Below are 12,432 nucleotides of genomic sequence, written 5' to 3'. Positions count from 1 at the left end.
TCTTTCATCACGTCAGAAAAAGATTGTCATAGTCCAGAAAACTGATAGTGTAACGTTGGCCTGTATGAACAGCTGGATGTTCTGTATATCAGTAATGTGAAGGAATAGCAAATTTTCTAGTAGCACCTTCAGTGATGGAACTTCATTAAGCTGAACCCATTAACATTGTCAAACCTAGGAAGCAGCACTGCAATTTAAATATGGTATTCAAGGAAGCAATAAGAGAAAGAAAGAAGTGGTGCCTGGTGATTACAGAGGGAATAAAGACACGGAAAGCTATCTGGAATATAGTGAAAAGCAAACTTTTTTCGTGCATTGGCAACAATCCAGTACACAGACATATTAGTTTCAGTCAAAATATGTCATCAAATACAGACAAAGTAGCAAATGGCTTGGAAAGGAGCTCAACTTTGTGGATAAATTGGGAGATAAAGGGCACAGAGCAAATTGACTCTGCGTGTGTACAATCCTCGACACACGCAAGGTGTATGATGGTACAAATATACATATACACATACACTGACATAGAATTTATAGCACAGAATCAGGGGCATTCAACTCAAAAGACAATGCCAGTTTTTATGCTCCATAACTGATGTCATGTAACCATTTCAGCATAGTCTTTCATTCTTTCCTCCCTCATATTTATTTAGTTGTATGCATCTTAGATGCATGGCTGCTAGTCACCGCAATTACTCCAATATTAGCTTTGTTTATAATATCTAGGATCCAATTGTTCACCTATTGCTTTACTGTGAAAGGAATCAAACTGGTGTTTAAATTTGCTCCAATTTGAGAATCCCATAGGTTCTGTCTGACAGACCTCTACAAATCTTTACAGCTTCGAGTTACTATCAGGCTTATATCTTCTTACGGAAATATGTATTGGCATTTCTAATTGTTTTCTCTTCTTGTTTAATAACTTATTCTCTAAATAAAGATTGTTAAATTCTTCCCCAAGCACAGATTTCAAACCAATTACCTGTAATTACTTAGGCTACCTTTATAAGAGGGAGACAAAGCTAATATAACGCTGATCCATGTCCAGCTCTGAAACAGACATGCACTTTTAATAGAATCCTGAATGTTTTCCTTTCAATTATCACTCATCACATATCAACCAAGAATGATGAACAAACTATTCACAGCCTTCTCAGTGAAATGCACCTGCCCACATTTGCTTTGTGACGGTGGTGTTACATTTCACTGAAGAAGTCTGTCTAAGTTACAATGACAAAATCACTTTTACGCGCATGTTGTAATCTTGAACTGCGAATAGACATGGGAGAAGCCCCAACTTGCCTGCCAGCTCATGGCTAACTAAGAATATCTCCTTTTCTTACTAAGGCAGTGGGAAGTATTGAAAGAATTTTCAGGTTGACTAGAATGAAGGATCTAAATGCAAGGTATATACATTTGCTGATGCAATCAAGATAGTTGGGAAGAGAACATAGAGTCTGAAAAGGGAAGAATTAAGCCAAAAAAACGTCATGGGCGCAGGAAGCCATTTGCCCACTTTGTCAGCACTGGTTCTAATAGCTCATGCCAATCTTCTGCCTTTTCCTTAAGATTAAGTGATTGAGCAAAAATAAAAATTGACAAATACATAGAATATGGGTAAATGTAAACTTGTCCACTTAGGAAGAATACAAAAGCAGCATGTTACTTAAATGAAGAAATACCTCAAAACTCTGAGGCACAAAAAGATCTAGGTGTCCTGATAACATGAATCACAAAAAGTTAACAGGCATTGACAGGAAGGGATTAAGAAAGCAAATGATATGTTGTCATTTATAGTGAGGGAGATGACATGTAAAAATATGAATGGAATACAAAATATAAACTGGAACATAATATAATTTTGCTATGGTTTCACTGGAAGAGACGTACTGTGTTCTGCTTCTCTCTCCTTATTTAAGGGACATAACCACAATAGAAAAAAAAAATCACAAAAGGTTCACTTGACTAATACTTGCGATAGAAGGTTTATCTCATATGGAAAGGCTGGACACATTGGTCCTGTATTTATTGGAATATAGGACCAGTGATTTGATTTAAACATATCAGGTAGATGAGTGACTCCAGGAGATGTAGGCAGGTAATGCAGGAGACTCCAAGATAATAAAATGTGAGGCTGGATGAACACAGCAGGCCCAGCAGCATCTCAGGAGCACAAAAGCTGACGTTTCGGGCCTAGACCCTTCATCAGAGAGGGGGAACAGGGTGAGGGTTCTGGAATAAATAGGGAGAGAGGGGGAGGCGGACTGAAGATGGAGAGAAAAGAAGATAGGTGGAGAGGAGAGTATAGGTGGGGAGGTAGGGAGGGGATAGGTCAGTCCAAGGAAGACGGACAGGTCAAGGAGGTGGGATGAGGTTAGTACGTAGGAGATGGAGGTGCGGCTTGGGGTGGGAGGAAGGGATGGGTGAGAGGAAGAACAGGTTAGGGAGGCAGTGGGTGGAGTGGAAGAGCTGGGCTGGTTGTGTGGTGCAGTGGGGGGAGGGGACGAACTGGGCTGGTTTTGGGATGCGGTGGGGGAAGGGGAGGGAGTGGAAGAGCTGGGCTGGTTGTGTGGTGCAGTGGGGGGAGGGGACGAACTGGGCTGGTTTTGGGATGCGGTGGGGGAAGGGAAGATTTTGAAGCTTCAAAATCTCCACTTCCCCCACCGCATCCCAAAACCAGCCCAGTTCGTCCCCTCCCCCCACTGCACCACACAACCAGCCCAGCTCTTCCACTCCACCCACTGCCTCCCTAACCTGTTCTTCCTCTCACCCATCCCTTCCTCCCACCCCAACCTGTTCTTCCTCTCACCCATCCCTTCCTCCCACCCAAAGCCGCACCTCCATCTCCTACCTACTAACCTCATCCCACCTCCTTGACCTGTCCATCTTCCCTAGACTGATCTATCCCTCCCTACCTATACTCTCCTCTCCACCTTCGGTTCGCATCCAGCCTCACATTTTATTATCTTGGATTCTCAAGCATCTGCAGTTCCCATTATCACTCATCAATGCAGGAATCTCCTGTGGCTTTCGCCCTCTCAAACAGACAAACCATTTTGAATACAGTTTGGGGCAGGGATACCATCGAGGGAAAATAGCAGCAGCAGCCAGGTCTTTGGTGTCATGATTGACTCTGTTGAAAAGCAGGGTACAGCAAAGTTCAAGCAAGTAATTGTGATAGGGGCCTTTCTAGTCAGGGCACAGATAGGCATTGCTGTGGCCATAAGCAAGATTCCAGGATGGTGTGTTGCCTCCCTAGTGCCAGGGTCAAGGACACCTCGGACAGGTTGCAGCAAATTCTCCATGGGGAGAGTGAGCAGGTGGAGGTCGTTGTACACATTGGTGCCAATGGCATAGGTAGAAAAAGGGATATGGTCCTGCAGAGTAAATTTAGGGGGATAGGCAGGACGTTAAGTGCAGTAATCTCTGGATTATTCTTTGTGCCATGTACTAGAAAGATTGGGAATAAGAGGAAAAGGCAGATGAATGCATAGTGAGGAGCTAGTGTAGGGGTCAGGCATTCAGATTTTTGGATCATTGGGCTCTTTTCTTGGACAGAAGTGACTTGTACAAGAGAGGGGCCAATGTCCTGGCGGCAGGGTTTTGCTAGAGCTACTCAGGAGGATTTAAACTACTCACTTAAGCTACTCATGAGGAGTTAGGAAGCATGGACTGGGAGCAGTTGTTCCATGGTAAGGGAACTATAGACATGTGGAGATGGTTTAAGGAACAGTTGTTGGGAGTGATGAGTAAATATGTCCCTCTGAGACAGGCAAGACGGGGTAAGATAAAGGAACCTTGGATGACGAGAGCGGTGGAGCTTCTAGTGAAAAGGAAGAAGGTAGCTTACATAAGGTGGAGGAAGCTAGGGTCAAGTTCAGCTAGAGAGGATTACATGCAGGCAAGGAAGGAGCTCAAAAATGGTCTGAGGAGAGCCAGGAGGGGGCACGAGAAAGGCTTGGCAGAAGGAATCCGGGAAAACACAAAGGCATTTTACACTTACGTGAGGAATAAGAGAATGGTCAAAGAAAGAGTAGGGCCGATCAGGGATAGCATAGGGAACTTGTGTGTGGAGCCTGAGGAGGTAGGGGAAGCCCTAAATGAGTTTTTTGCTTCTGTCTTTACGAAAGAAACGACCTGTGTAGTGAATGAAACCTTTGAAGAGCAGGTGTGCATGCTGGAATGGATAGAGATAGAGGAAGCTGATGTACTGAAAATTTTGTCAAACATTAAGATTGACAAGTCGCCAGGCCCGGATCAGATTTGTCCTCGGCTGCTTTGGGAAGCGAGAAATGCAATTGCTTCGCCACTTGCGAAGATCTTTGCATCCTCGCTCTCCACTGGAGTCGTACCTGAGGACTGGAGAGAGGCAAATGTAATTCCTCTCTTCAAGAAAGGAAATAGGGAAATCCCCGGCAATTATAGACCGGTAAGTCTCACGTCTGTCGTCTGCAAGGTGTTAGAAAGGATTCTGAGGGATAAGATTTATGACCATCTGGAAGAGCATGGCTTGATCAAATACAGTCAACACGGCTTTGTGAGGGGTAGGTCATGCCTTACAAACCTTATCGAGTTTTTTGAGGATGTGACTAGTAAGGTTGATGAGGGTCAAGCTGTGGATGTGGTGTATATGGACTTCAGTAAGGCATTTGATAAGGTTCCCCATGGAAGGCTCATTCAGAAGGTCAGGAGGAATGGGATACAGGGGAACTTAGCTGCTTGGATACAGAATTGGCTGGCCAACAGAAGACAGCGAGTGGTAGTAGAAGGAAAATATTCTGCCTGGAAGTCAGTGGTGAGTGGGGTTCCACAGGGCTCTGTCCTTGGGCCTCTACTGTTTGTAATTTTTATTAATGACTTGGACGAGGGAATTGAAGGATGGGTCAGCAAGTTTGCAGACGACACAAAGGTCGGAGGTGTCGTTGACAGTGTAGAGGGCTGTTGTAGGCTGCAGCGGGACATTGACAGGATGCAGAGATGGGCTGAGAGGTGGCAGATGGAGTTCAACCTGGATAAATGCGAGGTGATGCATTTTGGAAGGTCGAATTTGAAAGCTGAGTACAGGATTAAGGATAGGATTTTTGGCAGCGTGGAGGAACAGAGGGATCTTGGTGTGCAGATACATAGATCCCTTAAAATGGCCACCCAAGTGGACAGGGTTGTTAAGAAAGCATATGGTGTTTTGGCTTTCATTAACAGGGGGATTGAGTTTAAGAGTCGTGAGATCTTGTTGCAGCTCTATAAAACTTTGGTTAGACCGCACTTGGAATACTGCGTCCAGTTCTGGGCGCCCTATTATAGGAAAGATGTGGATGCTTTGGAGAGGGTTCAGAGGAGGTTTACCAGGATGCTGCCTGGACTGGAGGGCTTATCTTATGAAGAGAGGTTGACTGAGCTCGGTCTCTTTTCATTGGAGAAAAGGAGGAGGAGAGGGGACCCAATTGAGGTATACAAGATAATGAGAGGCATAGATAGAGTCGATAGCCAGAGACTATTTCCCAGGGCAGAAATGGCTAGCACGAGGGGTCATAGTTTTAAGCTGGTTGGTGGAAAGTATAGAGGGGATGTCAGAGGCAGGTTCTTTACGCAGAGAGTTGTGAGAGCATGGAATGCGTTGCCAGCAGCAGTTGTGGAAGCAAGGTCATTGGGGTCATTTAAGAGACTGCTGGACATGCATATGGTCACAGAAATTTGAGGGTGCATCCATGAGGATCAATGGTCGGCACAACATTGTGGGCTGAAGGGCCTGTTCTGTGCTGTACTGTTCTATGTTCTATGTTCTATGTTCTATGTTCTAAACTACTCTAAAGAGGGTGGAACTCTAAGTAGTAATGGGACAAGAGAAGGTTAAGGCTGGTTCAGAAGTTAAAGAGAGCAAGTTAATTAGATAAGGTAGGCAAAAGCATGGCAGAAGGCAAGGGAACACTGATGAATTAAACTGTATTATTTGAAATGCCTGACAGATAAGTCAGATAAACTCAGGGCATGGATTGGAACATGGGACTGGGATATCATAGCTATTGCAGGAAAACGGTGGAGGAACAGAACTGACAGCTCAATGTGGGGTGCAGATGCTATAGGAAGCAGAGAAGGGGAGGCAAGAGAGGAGAGGGAGTGATTTTTTGTTATTCAGGGAAGATCTCATGTAAGAACTTAGGTTATTTGTGAGGGGTCATCAAGCAAAGCTATATGGGTAGAACTGAGAGATATGAAGGAGGTGATCACTTTGATGGGATTGTACTAAAGGATCCCCAACAGTCTGCAAGAAATTGAGCAGCAAATATGCAGGGAGATTGCAGATAGCCAGAAGAATATTAAGGTTATAATACAGGGGATTTTAACTTTCCAAACATAGACTGAGGCTTCCATAACATTAAAAGCTTGGATGAGGAGGAATTTGATAAGTGCGTTCAAGCAAATTTTCTTTTATCAACATGTAGATGACCCTACTAAGGAAGGGGCAAAACTCTATCTCTTCTTGGGAAATAAGGCAGGACTGAGGTGTTAGTGGGAGCGCTTTGGGACTAGCGATTAGAACTCTAATAGTTTTAAAAATAGTTATAGGAAAACAACTGGCCTGTTTCATAAGTTAAAAATTTAAACTGGGCAAAGCCAATTTTGATAGTATCAGAGTGGTGAATCTATGGAATTCATTACCACAGAAAGCTGTGGAAGCCAGGTCATTGAGTATATTTAAGACAGAGCTAGACAGGTTCTTGATTGTTAAGGAGATCAAAGGTTACAGGGAGAAAGCAGGACAATGGGGTTGAGAAACTTAACAGCCGCGATTGAATTGCAAAGCAGACTCAATGGGCTGAGTGGGCTAACTTCTGCTCCTATATCTTAATGTCTTATCAAGATGACAAGAGCAAGGAGGCCATGTTGAAGCTGTACATAACTTCTGCTAGGCCACAACTGAAGTACTGTGTGCAGTTCTGGTCACCACACTACAGGTGGGTTGTGATTGTACTGGAGGGGATGCAAAGGAGATTCACCAGGATGTTGCCCGGGATGGAGCGTTTCAGCTATGAAGAGAGGCTGGATAAGCTCAGTTTATTTTCCTGGGAGCTGAGAAGGTTGAGGGGAGTCCTGCTAGAGATATAGAAGGTTATAAGGGGCATGGATAGTGTGAATTGAAAGCATCCGTTCCCCTTAATCAAAGAATCAAAAACAACGGGGTGTAAATTTAAAGATAATAAAATGTGAGGCTGGATGAACACAGCAGGCCAAGCAGCATCTCAGGAGCACAAAAGCTGACGTTTCGGGCCTAGACCCTTCATCAGAGAGGGGGATGGGGGGAGGGAACTGGAATAAATAGGGAGAGAGGGGGAGGCGGACCGAAGATGGAGAGCAAAGAAGATAGGTGGAGAGGGTGTAGGTGGGGAGGTAGGGAGGGGATAGGTCAGTCCAGGGAAGACGGACAGGTCAAGGAGGTGGGATGAGGTTAGTAGGTAGCTGGGGGTGCGGCTGGGGGTGGGAGGAAGGGATGGGTGAGAGGAAGAACCGGTTAGGGAGGCAGAGACAGGTTGGACTGGTTTTGGGATGCAGTGGGTGGGGGGGAAGAGCTGGGCTGGTTGTGTGGTGCAGTGGGGGGAGGGGATGAACTGGGCTGGTTTAGGGATGCAGTGGGGGAAGGGGAGATTTTGAAACTGGTGAAGTCCACATTGATACCATATGGCTGCAGGGTTCCCAGGCGGAATATGAGTTGCTGTTCCTGCAACCTTCGGGTGGCATCATTGTGGCAGTGCAGGAGGATTTAAACTGAAAGGTTTAGAGGGGATTTGAGAAAAATGCTTTTTCACTCAGGGTGGTGCGGGTGTGGAATGCACCACCTGAGAGGGTAGTTGAAGTGGGAAACCTCACAATCTTAATGTGGATGAACACTTGAAGTGTCATAACAATCAAGGCTGTCAGCAGAGCATGGAAAAGTGGGACTAGTGTAGGTAATTGTACATTTTTGGCAGTATAGACTTGATGGGTCAAACAGCCTCTTCTTTACTCTATTAACATAGTATTTCAAATCAAAAATCCTTCATAGGAGCCCAGGCTTTTTTGTGAAAGAACATCAACCAGAAAAGTTAATTTTCTAAATGTTTCCAGCATTTTGTTTAGTTTTCAGGTGTACAGCTTCAATGGCATGTTGCTTCTTCAATTTTGTTTATTAGTAAATTCCCAATTAAAGTCATTCTGAAATTTAAAACAATCTGTCTTTTTATATCCCACTTTAAAAAAAAATCGACATTATAATGGCATTTTCTCACTTCACTTCAAATCCACTAGCTCATTTTTATTTAAAAACTGCCCAATCTTGTCAATAACTTATTCTATTTTTATTCTTACATTTATACCTAATCATGTTATTTATCGTCATTGCTCCCAACAATCTCAGCCATATTGAAATCAACTGACATATTTCATTATTACTAGATATGTTCAGGAATATCTTTTCCCTTGTAGATCGGGGAGGTGATGGCCTAGTGGTATTACCACTAGACGGTTAATCCAGAGACCCAGACAATGTTCTGGGGACCTGGATTTGAATCCCGCTACTGCAGTGGAACTTGAATTCAATAAATATCTGGAATTAAAATCTAATGATGCCCATGAATCCATTATTGATTGTCAGGAAAAACCCATCTGGTTCACTAATATCCTTTAGGGAAGGAAACTGCCATCTTTACCTGGTCTAGACTTTATGTGACTCCATACCCACAGCGACGCGGTTGGCCCTTTATGGCCCTCTGGGCAATTAGGGATGGGCAATAAATGCTGCCTGGCCAGCAACACCCTCATCCCGTGAATGAATAAAAAAAAATTATACAAAAAAATTACTGCAATACTGACTGCTGAGCACATTTATGAATTCCATTCTCTTTTCAACCTTCCCTTCTGACAACGTATTAGAGAGCTGGAGAAGTATGCTGTTACAAGATCTTGCGGCGTCAATAATTATAACCAAGATGGTGATTGATTATTCTTCTCAATGTGCCATAGAATCATGGCAACAGAACCATCAATTCATTCAAGCCAACTAAGTTTCCCGAACTAAACTATTCCCATTTGCCTGCATTTGGCCCTTATTCCTCTAAACCTTACTTATTCATGTACTTGTCCAAAAGTCTTTTAAATGTTGTAACTGTACCTGCATTTACCACTCCCTCTGGCAGTTCATTCTACATAAGAATGACCCACTCTGTGAAACAGTTGCCCCTCGCATCCCTTTTAAATCTTTCTCCCCTCACCTTAAAATTTTGACATCTAGTTTTGAAGTCCCAACCCTAGAGAAAAGATCTTTGCTCTTCACCTTATCTATGCTCCTCATGATTTTATAAACCTCTACAAGGTAAATCTTTCAACCTCCAACACTCCAATGAAAAAAGCCCCGGTTTATCCAGTGTGACAATACTACAGATGGCTCCATAGTTTGCGACAGCAGCAGCGGGACCAGTGACAGCGAGGACCAGGGACCTGCTGGGAGGTAAGTTCTTCATTTTGGCAGCAGAGCGGAGTGGGAGCGGTCAAGTTGTGGTCTCAGAATGTAAGTGAACTGATATATTCGGGCAATGGCTAAACCCAAGACACTACACATGTAGTGTCTCCCACCCGCCCTCCTCCTCTGACCAGAAAAAAAAGAGACTCTGCTGTGTTGATAAGGTAAGTGTTTTCTTGTTATTTAAATTGTGTGCTGCTAAGTAGAGTGATTTTGGACAAATATTTTTCATTTCATTTATCTAGTATTTGATTTTATAGTTGGACTAAGTTAAGCTTAAAAGTAAAAATGGCAGGAGGTCCTAGACCCGCGTTATGTTCCTCTTGCTCAATGTGGGAGCTCAGGGACGCGGCTGATGTCCCTGACTCCTACATGTGCAGTAAGTGTGTCCAACTGCAGCTTTTGTTAGGCCACATGATGGCTCTGGAGCTGTGGATGGCCTCACTTTGGAGCATCCGCGATGCTGAGCAAGTTGTGGATAGCATGTTCAGCAAATTGGTCACATTGCAGATTAGGATTGCTGAGGGAGAAAGGAAATGGGTGACCAAAAGGCAGAAAGAAGCAGGAACGCAGTGCAGGTGTTCCTTGAGGTCATCTCCCTCTAAAACAGGTATGCTATTGGGGGAAGATAGCTCACCAGGGGGAGGCAACAGTAGCCAGGTTCATGGCACCGTGGCTGGCTCTGCTGTACAGAACGTCGGGAAAAAGAGTGGAAATATAGTCATAGGGGATTAGATAGGCGGTTCTGTGGTCAAAAACGAGACTCCCGAATAGTATGTTGCCTCCCAGGTGCACGGGTCAGGGATGTCTCAGATCGACTGCGGGACATTCTGAAGGGGGAGGGTGAACAGCCAGCTGACGTGGTGCATATAGGCACCAGTGATATAGGTTAAAAACAGGATGAGGTCCTACAAGCAGAATTTAGGAAGTTAGGAGACAAGTTAAAAAGTAGGACCTCAGAGGTAGTAATATCAGGATTGCTACCAGTGCCATGTGCTCGTCAGAGTAAAAATGAAAGAATAGGCAGGATAAATGAGTGGCTTGTGAGATGGTGCAGGAGGGAGGCGTTCAAATTTTTGGGACATTGGGATGGGTTCTGGAGAAGGTGGGACTCTTACAAATTGTACAGTCTACACCCGGGCAGGACAGGAACCAATGTCCTAGGGGCTGTTTTTGCTAACACTGTTGGGAAGGGTTTAAACTAATGTGGCAGGGGGATGGGAATCGAATGAGGAGGTCAGTGGACAGTAAGGAGGTACTAGCTAAAGCCTATAAGGAACTAGATAATGAAGTCAGTGTGATGAAGGGGAAGAGTAGACGGGGAGCAGATGGAACGCACAGGGACAGGTGGTCTGAAGTGCATTTGTTTTATTGCGAGAAGTGTAGTAGGTAAGGCAGATGAACTTAGGGCTTGGATTAATACCGAGAAGTATGATGTTATTGCTATTACTGAGACTTTGTTGAGGGAAGGGCAAGATTGGCAACTAAATATCCCAGGATATATGCTTCAGACGGGACAGAGAGGGAGGTAAAAGGGGTGGATGAGTTGCATTACAGGTCAAAGAGGATATCACAGCTGTGCTGAAGGAGGGCACGATGGAGAACTCGAGCAGTGAGGCAATATGGGCAGAGCTCAGAAATAGGAAGGGTGCGGTAACAATATTGGGATTGTACTACAGGCCTCCCAATAGTGAGCATGAGATAGAGGCGCAAATACATAGGCAGATTCTGGAAAGACGTAGGAGCAACAGGGTGGTGGTGATGGGAGATTTTAATTTTCCCAACATTGACTGGGATTCACTTAGTGTTAGGGGGTTAGACGGATCAGAATTTGTAAGGAGGATCCAGGAGGGTTTTCTAGAGCAGTATGTAAATAGTCCAACTTGGGATGGGGCCATACTGGACCTGGTGTTGGGGAATGAGCCCAGCCAGGTGGCTGAAGTTTCAGTAGGGGATTACTTTGTGAATAGTGATCACAATTCTGTAAGATTTAGAATACTGATGGACAAAGATGACAGCGGTGGTAAAGGAAGAGTGCTAAGTTGGGGGAAGGCCAACTATAGCAAAATTTGGCAGGAGCTGGGGAATGTCGATTGGGAGCAGCTGTTTGAGGGTAAATCCACATTTGAAATGTGAGAGGCTTTTAAAGAGAGGTTGATTAGACTGCAGGACAGACATGTCCCTGTGAAAATGAGGGATAGAAAGGGCAAGATTAGAGAACCATGCATGACAGGTGAAATTGTGAGACTAACAAAGAGGAAAAAGGAAGCATAGATAAGGTCTAGGTGACTGAAAACAGATGCAGCTTTGGAAGAATATCGGGAAAGTAGGGCCAACCTGAAGCGAGGAATTAAGAGGGCTAAAAGGGGACATGAAATATCTTTAGCAGAGAGGGTTAAGAAAAATCCCAAAGCCTTTTATTCATACATAAGAAGCAAGAGGGTAACTAGAGAAAGGGTTGGCCCACTCAAGGGTAAAGGAAGGAAGTTATGCGAGGAGTCAGACAAAATGAGTGAGATTCTTAATAAGCACTTTGCATCGGTATTCACTCAGGAGAGGGACATGACAGATGTTGAGGGTAGGGATCGATGTTTGATTATTTTAGGTAAAGTCAGCATCAGGAGGGGTGGAGGGGGGGGAAGCGTTGGGTATTCTAAAAGGCGTTAGGGTGGACAACTCCCCAGGTCCAGATGGGATCCATGTCAGGTTACTGAGGGAAGCAAGAGAAGAAAAGCTGCGTCCTTAACAGAGATTTTACAGCATCCTTGAGCATGGGTGAGGTCCCAAAGGACCGGAGAATTGCTAATGTTGTCCCCTTGTTTAAGATTGGTAGCAAGGATAATCCAGGAAATTATAGACCAGTAAGCCTGACATCAGTGGTGGGGAAGCTGCTGGAGAAGATACTGAGGGATAAGATCTATTTACATTTGGAAGAAAATGGG

General features: G+C 44.5%; 1 protein-coding gene across 2 annotated transcripts in view; it reads right to left on the bottom strand.

Moving 5' to 3' along the window:
• dpy19l3 (dpy-19 like C-mannosyltransferase 3) overlaps positions 1–12,432 on the bottom strand; it is an 81,230-nt gene that overhangs the window by 65,590 nt on the left and 3,208 nt on the right. The gene's annotated exons all lie outside the window — the stretch shown is intronic.

This window comes from Stegostoma tigrinum, chromosome 16 (genome assembly GCF_030684315.1).
Source record: "Stegostoma tigrinum isolate sSteTig4 chromosome 16, sSteTig4.hap1, whole genome shotgun sequence".
Lineage (NCBI taxonomy): Eukaryota > Metazoa > Chordata > Chondrichthyes > Orectolobiformes > Stegostomatidae > Stegostoma > Stegostoma tigrinum.
This window is presented reverse-complemented; position numbering and strand designations above follow the sequence as displayed.